Here is a 10,087-nt window from a genome sequence, read left to right on the forward strand (position 1 = left end):
TTTACTGCTTTATAATTATTTCATTAGGATGTCGTGGGTCTTGTCCTGACGTCCATCTCAGTTGCTAGAGGCTTCATAGACACTCATATGTTAGTTCTTTAGTATTTTCATTTTCATTCCATTATGTTGAGACTTGAGTTGCCACTTTCTCCAGTGAATGTTATTTTATTACATTCTTAGTTATCTTTTAGTTTCAGTTTACTTTTAAAGGTACAATATGTTGAGTAAAGTCTTCCGCTGAGTAGTAAGCCAGACCAAGGGCTCACTTGGAGCTAGCAATGATTCTCGAGTGCCAGTCCTACCCAGGGTGTAGGCTCGAGGCGTGACACAAACCCAATGAAACTCTCTTAATCTTAATCCCAACATCTAAACGCCGAATGTTAACCAAAGTCAACCCAAATGTTAAACTTTCCATAATTTCACAACTTCTAACCTCAAATCCGCAAAAAGACTTGGAATCTAAAATTGAAAACTCCCATGGATCAAATTTCCCATTTTGGGACTGATGGAATCAATGGAATTCCATTCCGACACTCGAAACTCCAAAAGACCCTAAAACCACTTTCCTGACACCCGTCCACTCAACCCTCGAGACACGCAGCATCGTTAATGTCACGGTCTTTGCATAATCCATACCCAATACAATATCAAAGTCTACAATCCCTAAAATGATCAGGTCTACCCAAGTATCATACCACACCACAGAAACAAGCCAGGATTGATACACTCGATCCACCACAAAAGATTCACCCACATGTATATAATCATGAATAGGCACAGACGTGCAGCCTGACATCATATCAAATCCAGCAACAAAACAGGTAAATCATATGAGAAAGTAGATCCCGGATCAAACAATACAGACGCAAGTCGATGAAAAACTGGACAATACATGTGATCACAACATCAGAAGTCTCAGCCTCAGGCCTTCCTAGAAAAGCATATCACTGGCCATCCAGTCGCCTATTGCCTGAGTAGAACCTCTACCTCCACCCTACGGATTTGGAACACCCCTACCTGTAGTCCTACCACATATATCATTCTAAGATCTACCTCGGCTCCTGGCCAGAGGAATTGAATCCCTAGCTGGAGCAACTGAATATGAATGGTGAGGTCCTGAATGAGTCTGTACATGACACTATCATATCATATGACCTGGATCCCCACAAGTGTAGTAAGATCTCAGCGCAGATAACTACTATTGTGAACCCGATGAACTACCATGGACACCTCAGTCAAAACCATAAGAACCTCGGGCTGACTACCCACTCTCAATTGCTGGCATAGCCGGCCCACGACACTGGAATAAACCACTACCCCTATGCGAATTTTTGCCTCCAGATGAGGCACCAAAAAATTGACCAGAGAACGGTCCCTCTTGGGCTCCCCAAACTTCTCTAAGATAATCAATTTTGCCTCATTGGTGGTGCTCACAATGGACGGGTAGAAAGCCCCTTCTCTAGCTGCCTTGAACACATAAGATCTGACAAAGAAAGTCAACCCTCTCACAAACCGGTGAACTCTCTCAGCCTCATCCAAAAAAATAGTCAAAGCATGCCTAGAGAGCTCACATAAAAGGGCCTCATACTCGGCCATAGACAAACTGCCCTAAACCAAGCTCTCAGATGACTCTCCACTCTCATGCTCCAGTAAATGAAGTGGTCTTCTAAAGCACTATAGAATACATTCCACTATTCCCGAGAAGATCAAACTAGTCTAGACCTACCACGAAGTTGAAGTGCAACAAACTGGACACCACGAGCATCCACCATACCCACTGTCCCAAGCATCTCATGACACAAAGTCAAAAAATCATGAGCATCATCGCTCTTACCACCCTGAAGCTGGGGTGGTTTCATCTTCTGAAATCTCTCATTGCACTACTTATCAGACGCTGTCAAGATAACCTTAGGAGCAACCTGTGTATTCATACATGTGTAAAAGAGAGAAAAGAAATTTATAAGAGTTAATAGAAAGTAGAATCTGTAATACAAAATGATTTTTCATATGTTGTAATGTCCTGTTTTATGACCACTGCAAAAAATAAATCACATAGAATGTAAAGCTATATATTAGCTATACATTTGCTACGATAAAACTCTCTATTTGGTTCATGGCTTAGACTTAACATATTTTAACTATATGAAATGTTTAAGCTTCTAAACTCACTGCTCATAATTCAAAGAATGAAAATTTTTATTCTTCTATCTTGCAATAAGAAAGACATTCCTGCTTATATCTTTTTGTCCAAATTTGTCGACTACCACATTATCTGGTAATTAGCTAGTTGACTTTGCCTTCACAAAGTAACACACCTCCAAGACAACTCTATGGAGTAATATCAACTTTAACAATAACAAGAGTCTAAGGGGAATGTGTGACAACACCAGAGCATACAATAGCCCAAAATGAAGGAAAACATGACAACTTTAAAGGGGGTCACTGATTGTATGATATGGAATGCAGATGCAGTGGCAAAGTATCTATGGAATATAGCCAACATGCTGATAACCTTTGAGTAAAATGGATGAAAAGTGTGTGTATAAAGGGGATTGATTGGTGGCAATATACATCTAACAAGAGAATTGCTGGTAATGAATATTGTGAAAATGGATGGCTCAAGGCATTAGGGAAATAGTGAACTGCACCAGTGAAACTAGTCTGCTCAAACATGTTGTCATAGTAATCTTACTCTTTTTCAGAGAGCCACATTGAAAGGGCAATCAAAGCATCAGGGAGAGCCTCAATGCCTTTTCCTTTAGGAAAATAAAATGGTGCAGGATCGCGGTATGCCAACATTTTATTAAGGACAGACTTAACACCAATTGGAACAAATTTATCTTCAGTATCTCCTTGCACCTGCAGGTTAAGCTCATACTAAATTTTCTGACCTAAGCCCCTATCTAACAAGGTGGTCTACGATCATTAAATCACTAGAAACAAGAGCAAGCTCTATGTTACCGCTAAACGATAAACCTAGGGGCGAATTCCAAACAAGTCGTCACTTTTCAACAACAGATGCAAAAACATACTCTTTCAAATCAAAGTGGGTAGACTAGGATGAAATTTAATGTACAGTTGTTCCAAACAAATTCATGAGATAGTTTATTGATCTTCTTTTCTTTTTCATATCATCTGCTTTAAATTTGCTCTGAAGATTTGATGGGATAGAAGAATATATAATGGTTATCAATTATCATACAATAGATCTTTCACTTTGCTAGATCTTTTGTCCAAGAAATCTAATTAGTCCTATCAATTTTTTAAAATCAAGAATGACTTCGGCAGAAAGAAAAGTTCTTAGTATAAGCTCATCTTACCATAAATTCCGAACTCTTCAAAAAGTAAATTTCTTGCTAAGACACTCGAACTCTTCAAAAATGTCCGATCCTCCAAAAGTAGTGCATTTTTGGAAGATTCAATACACGTGTAATAACATTTCTAGAGACTCCAAGCAACATAGGTTCTTAGTATAAGCTCATCTTACCATAAATTCCGAACTCTTCAAAAAGTAAATTTTCTTGCTAAGACACTCGAACTCTTCAAAAATGTCCGATCCTCCAAAAGTAGTGCATTTTTGGAAGATTCAATACACGTGTAATAACATTTCTAGAGACTCCAAGCAACATAGGTTCTTAGTATAAGCTCATCTTACCATAAATTCCGAACTCTTCAAAAAGTAAATTTTCTTGCTAAGACACTCGAACTCTTCAAAAATGTCCGATCCTCCAAAAGTAGTGCATTTTTGGAAGATTCAATACACGTGTAATAACATTTCTAGAGACTCCAAGCAACATAGGTTCTTAGTATAAGCTCATCTTACCATAAATTCATTCACCACCATTTGGTATTTACTATCTGTACCCATCTTTCAAACAAAACTAAGCAGTACATTAATGTCAACTCAAAAGAGTCTAAAAACGAGTTAAAAGATTGTATTTTTGCAGCAGTTTTGATCAACCCATAAGAATAAGATTGACCTTTTTCCTTTTAGATTCATGAAAGAATGAAAAATAGTGGAAGTTAGTAGTTAGTGCGAGAAAGAAGCTATAAGAAGAGAAGGTGAATTAAGGATTCGTTAACAAAAGAAGAGCAAGTCAGACTCAAAATGTTGAAATGAGGGGAAGAAATCAGAACGCTATGCCGATGATATTGGAAATAATGTATGGCTCCTTCGCACTTCTACTAGTATGTTTTTTCTTTCTACACTAAAACTACACATGTCATATGGGTTTTAAGTTATTTTTCATATGAGGTTTGAATTAAACCATTTAGCACCAACGGTATTACAACATTAACAAAGACTAACACACAATTTTATCTATTCTAAATTCTAATAATGATTTTGCTCCAAGAGCTATACTGAATTATATATCTAGCACTACCAAATACCAATCATACATCTAAAGGACTACTGCACTACTAGTAGAGTACAAAAGTATTCCAGTAAGCATATGAACAACTTCCTGCCAATTCTATGGCTAAGATTTTAGAAACCTTTTGGAATATCTCCCAACTATAAAAATGTTGGTTCTATGTGCTACTGATTTCTCTAAGAATACAAATCTTTGCTATCAAGAATTAAAGAAAGCCAAACTATATCATCACTAAATGACCAGATACACCCAAAGCAAGGAGTAAGAGACTGAGAAGGATAAGAATTGCAGCTCTACAATATTGAGATTCTATTTCCATGGTCTGAAAATCTATAAAGTAGTGTAAAAAGGAGGAATCTTCTCTTTATCTCTACTTAGCTACTGGCAATGTTTCCCCTCTATAAGGTATGATAGCCTTTTCTACACTATGTCCAGTAAGATTAGGATGCACCTAGGGCGTAAAGTATATGGCATGTTCAATACTAATTTTTTTTTCTTGAGCTAAGGTATTAACATATTAATATGATATAAATAAAATAATTAATATAAACTATAACTTTTGAAAACTGGACTTTATGTTGGCGAAATAAAAATCTACCTAAAGTTGGCATTCTGATGGAGCTCCGTCTCTGTTGCATCATAAAAGAAAGTATGCAAAGTTAGATACTACATGCTACATATTTATATATTTCATAAAAAAAAAAGTACGCAAAAATTATCACATAAGTTTGTGTTGCTTCTAACCTTGAAGGCGATGAGCAAGCAAAACATTGCATTTTCCTAAACATTTCCTCTTGGCGTGCCACAATAGTATTCAATTGAGAGTTTAATGCTTCTATTTGATATTTCTGATCTTGTATTTGAGACTGCTGGTCTTGTATCTGAGTCTGTTGGTTTTCTACCACAGTTCAGCGGCATTTAATCGATTCTGTAAATTATTTTGGGCACTAGCAGCTTCCTGTTTCGCTTTTCTGAGGGAGTCCTCTAACTCTGCCATTTTCCTTTGTGTAGCTCTTGCAGTATTAGGTTTTGGACCATAACCAAGTCCTCTTATGTACCCCAACTTTGTACCAAGTACGGTATCCACAATTTCATTAGTAATCATGGATGCCTCCCCCGAAGTATATAGATCTTTCAAATCTTTCATGTTGTTCTGCATAAGAATATAAATACTATTTAAAGGAGAAGACACAACTCAGAAGAAATAATCGAACAAACGCGTTGGATAACCATCCTTAAATAGTGAGTCTCAGCCTCTAAAAATGACCATTCTTTCTTACTCGTGTAATGAGTATGCTTGTAGAACTCATTACACCCTGTGAGGCTCCTCTACTTTTTCAGGTTCATTTTCACCCTGTGAAATAAGAAAAACAATTGAAATAGTACTAAAGTTTTATTAGTGAAAAGAATAAAAACACTATAACTTACAAGTTCAGCACGAGCCACTACAAATGCTTTTGATCCCATGAAATGATTAGATTTAAGCTTAGTTCAATTGACCTTGTTTATGTCGCATCGTTTCTACAAAGAAAATATAAATATCATAACTTTAATAACAACGAGAATAACATGAAATTAAATTACCTTATGTTTTGGATCGATCCACATGTCACAAAGTCTATTCCAATTTTCTAGGGTCAACTCTGGCACTTCAATTTTAGGAGCTTCTTCCTCTGAGCGTGCACTTTCAAACAATTGTTTTAACTTGTAGCACCATTGTAGGCTTCTATTTTTCAGAATATCCTCACAGCTATCTTTCACGTAATGCTCGTCCAAATTAATCTCAAACCTCTCCTAATTATTTGTTTTTGAAGAAACATACAGAACGATAAAAATCTCTTTCATATTATAATAATAATCATCAAAGTTTCTAACATACTAATTAGCTTCTAAGTGAAGTTTCCTTAGAAAGGCATAGATTGCAGTTCAAAAAAATTATTTGCACTGATAAACGTTGATCTTAATAGCCTATCTACATACATAAAGTCACTATTTCCTATTCCCAGCGAGGTAATGTTACAATTTGATAAGTTAAGGAGAGACTTTCTATGAAAAGGAAATAGAAAAATGAAAAATCTCATCATATCATGTGGCTTTACATCACTCTTTCTGAATATCTTGGAAGCTTAGGTATCAGAAACATAGCAGGACATAATAGAGCCCTTCTAATGAAACGGCTATGGAGGTTCAACAATGAAGACGGTACTCTCTGTAAAGAAGCGATTTTTGCAAAACCTAAAATACTATCACATCGGTCTACTAATGTATTCATATCTCCATATGGGATATTTATTAACTAGCAATGCAGCTACCAAAGAAGATAATGACATTCACATTAAAAATTGGAAGGAAAAATGGTCAAGGAACACTACTCTACAAAGTAACTTTCCTACTCTCTTCTCAATAGCCTCTAATTTAGACACAATTATCTCCCAGAAAAGAAAAAATAATGCCAGGGCACCATTGTTCAAATTGAATTTCCAAGACCGGGAACTAGATAGTTTGCTACAATTACTATCCAATTTGGATTGTTGCTTCCTTAATGATCACAACCCATATAGAATCCAATGGGATATGATGAGAAATGGACAATACATAATGAAAAGATGGTATTCGTTATGATGTGCTCACAATTATATGATAGAGAAGTGGCCTTAGAAGCTTATTTGGCATACCAAAGCCCCTCCCAAGGTCAAATACTCCATCTCATAAGGGCAGTGTCACTCAGGACAACCTTAGGAGAAGGGGCATGACAAAAGTCGATAGATGCTTTACGTGCCAACAAGCTTCTGAGACTAACAGATTGTTGATTTTTTAAATTTATTTGTTGCTTATTTTTTATTTTAGTTGGGTCATGAATGCTAGTTTAAGGAAGCCTACATTAGTTGAAACTCTTGGAAAGTTGATAAATCCATCAAACAAGTTTGAAAAATGATTCCTACTTGTATTTTTTGGTGTGTGTGGAAGGAGAGAAACAGAAGGTGCTTTGATAGAATATCAACTTCAATATTTTAACTTAATATAGTTAGGATAGGTTATCCCCCTTACACTCTAATGTCAATCTTTTGGACTTTGTAATCTCTTTAGTCATTTCATGCATAGGAGACTTATAAATGAAACTAAAATCTCACTACTTGTGTAACTATCTTACCTATATCTTCTTGATTTCATTTATCCCTTTTCTTACTTTATCAAAAATTAATGATTGCAGTTCATGTGCGAGTAATTTGGAGCCATATGGAGTAAGCATTTACACTAAGACGGAGTTCCTAGGAAAATATTTAAATAGGTTAAAGAGTTGGAGTAGTCACACACTCATTCTTGAGGCAAAACCTCTGCTGTAATTTATATAATTACCTTGGCAGTTGGCATCATAAGTTCACAATATTTGGATCGAGAGTAATAAAATTTGTCATCCAGGCTAAAAGTATTGATCCAGCAATTTCTATCTTCTTTAGAGGATTATACAAGACATCTTTAGGGGATCCATGAGGAAAATTTTAGGAAGGAATCTTGAAGAGATGAATGTATACCCCTAGTTATTTTTTTAGTATCCAGCAGTAGATTAGATGTACCAGTTATGTTTTTTCTAGTTGTTCGTTGTTGATGATAAAAAAGTCTAGTCATTTCTTAAAAAACAGAGAAGAAAGCGAAAGAGACCATTAGCAAACTTACTACTAGATATTGCCGAGGAGTTCGCCAAAAAATAGATAGATGAATAATAGGAGTACTCAATAAAAAGAACTCAATATAATCACAACCATGTATAAATTTATAAGAGTATAGATGTACCATCCGGCGATTTGAAATAATTATGAAGAGGCTTAGAATTGGAAATAGTCATTTTTGGAAAGATTTAAAAATCTGGAAATTGGGCTAAGTATGAAAAAAAGTGAGTTTTTGGCCAACTTTGAGCAGTCATAACTTCTAGATCAGGATGAGTTAGGTGAAGTTCCAGTTATGGTTGCAAAGCTCGTGGAATGGTCTTTCCAACGCCACTGACTTTGCTCGATTCCGAGTTCGTATGAGTGAGTTATGCCCTTTGAACGTTGGGCAGTTGGCAGGGAATCCGTCCGGAAATTTTAACGGCATTTTGGTCTTTTCCCTAGCCATTTCTTTTGGGATTATATTATTGTGTTAGGATTATTTTGGATCATTTTTTTTCCCATTTTAGAATAGTGAGAGCAAGGGCTTGAGAGTGAAGAGGAGAAGAATTGGAGAAACAGAAGATCAAGCAAGAAGTTTTCGTCAAGGATCGTCATGGATATCGTCGGGGGTGATCCCTTATAGGTATGTGAGTTCTTAGTGTTGGGTTGATCCTTTCCCCACACACCAAGCTCCTTTTATTATTGAGAAAATGTTGTTTGAGTTTGTTGAAGTTGTTGGTTGTAGTTGTTGAAGTTGTTGGTTATGTTGTTGATTGTGTTGGAGTTCCTTGTGGATTTGTGGCATGATTTGGTTATGTTTTGATTTGAATCTCTTGTGTATTGAGGGATTTTATGATTCTTAGTGTTTGGGATTGAAACCCTTGAAGTTAGGGTGATTTAGAGTTGGAAAAAGAGGGAGAAAAAGTCAAGTTTTCTAGGGAAGGGATTGGCGCGTCGCGCCTGCCAGCGCGCCCCACAAGGGGCTCTGAACTTTCCCCCTTGGGGCGCCGCGCCTAGCAGAGCGCCAGCAGGGTCCCTCTGAAGTTTTAGGGCTGGCGCTCCGCGCCTTGCAGAGCGCCAAGGACGCCAAGTTCCCCTATTCCTTGCACACTTTCTCATGCATGTTCCATGGTATTGTACCTATATTTCATAGTTGTTTCCGACACTCCAAAGTACGTCTAACCGTTAAGAACTCATCCATAACATGTGAACAAACACCTTGAATTCATAATCCAATTCAAGGAGAGTTAGTTTCCAAGTCAGGTGAAGTTCAGAGTTAAGCTTAGAAGTTAAGCAAGTCAAGCAAGTTGTAAAGTTGTTCAAGAGTCTTTATTGAACGTTTAAACTTCATTTTTAGACTCAAGTGTCAAGTCAAGCAAAGAGCTTAGAGTTTCAAGCTAAGTAAAGAGTCTCAAGTTTCAAGTTAAGTCAAGAGTTTAAAGTTGAGTTCATTTCTCAAAAAGCTATTAGGGAACTATGTATTCCCAAAGAAGTTTCTAAATGTTTTTTTTTTCATTTGGGTAAGAAAGGAACTATGATTTCCAAAGAGCCTTTGGGCTAGTTTTCAAGAAAAAGGAACATCGTTTTCAAGTGAGCCTTTGGGCTAGATTTTGAGTAATTATCTCAACTAAAGAAAGATTTGTTTAAAACACTTACGAGCTAAAGTATATTTTTGGGAGTAGTATCGAGCACCGAATTGGGGACGCGAGTTCATATTAACTCAACTCTCCAAAAGAATAATGTAGCCAACATGGGAGTTAACGTGTCATACTTTTTAGATTATCACGTAAAGTTAAGCTAGTGTATCCACTTAGTAAAGTTAGCTTCCTATATCACGACAAGGTATAGGATGGTCCTTGGGCAACGTGAGGTAAAACTTTGTATCATCACTAGGGCTCATAGTGGTGGTTGTCGGTTAAAGAATCTCCCACTAAAGTTATATTACTTTTATATAAGTAAAGTTGAGTTTGTTATTGCTTTAATCATTAACGAACTAAGTTGTTTACAATGATTTAAAAGCTTTATATTGCATGTGTCTTATTGCCTTATATATTGAGTTCAATT

At 36.5% G+C, this 10,087-nt stretch overlaps 1 long non-coding RNA gene across 1 annotated transcript; it reads right to left on the reverse strand.

Moving 5' to 3' along the window:
* Window positions 1–5,703: 5,703 nt before the first annotated feature.
* Window positions 5,704–6,200, reverse strand: LOC102583382 (uncharacterized). Its single transcript, XR_368791.2, has 3 exons — window positions 5,961–6,200; window positions 5,805–5,897; window positions 5,704–5,730 (listed from the first exon to the last, which is right to left on the reverse strand). It is a non-coding gene; the product is annotated as an uncharacterized lncRNA (long non-coding RNA).
* Window positions 6,201–10,087: the final 3,887 nt, after the last annotated feature.

This window comes from Solanum tuberosum, unplaced genomic scaffold (genome assembly GCF_000226075.1).
Source record: "Solanum tuberosum cultivar DM 1-3 516 R44 unplaced genomic scaffold, SolTub_3.0 scf00554, whole genome shotgun sequence".
Lineage (NCBI taxonomy): Eukaryota > Viridiplantae > Streptophyta > Magnoliopsida > Solanales > Solanaceae > Solanum > Solanum tuberosum.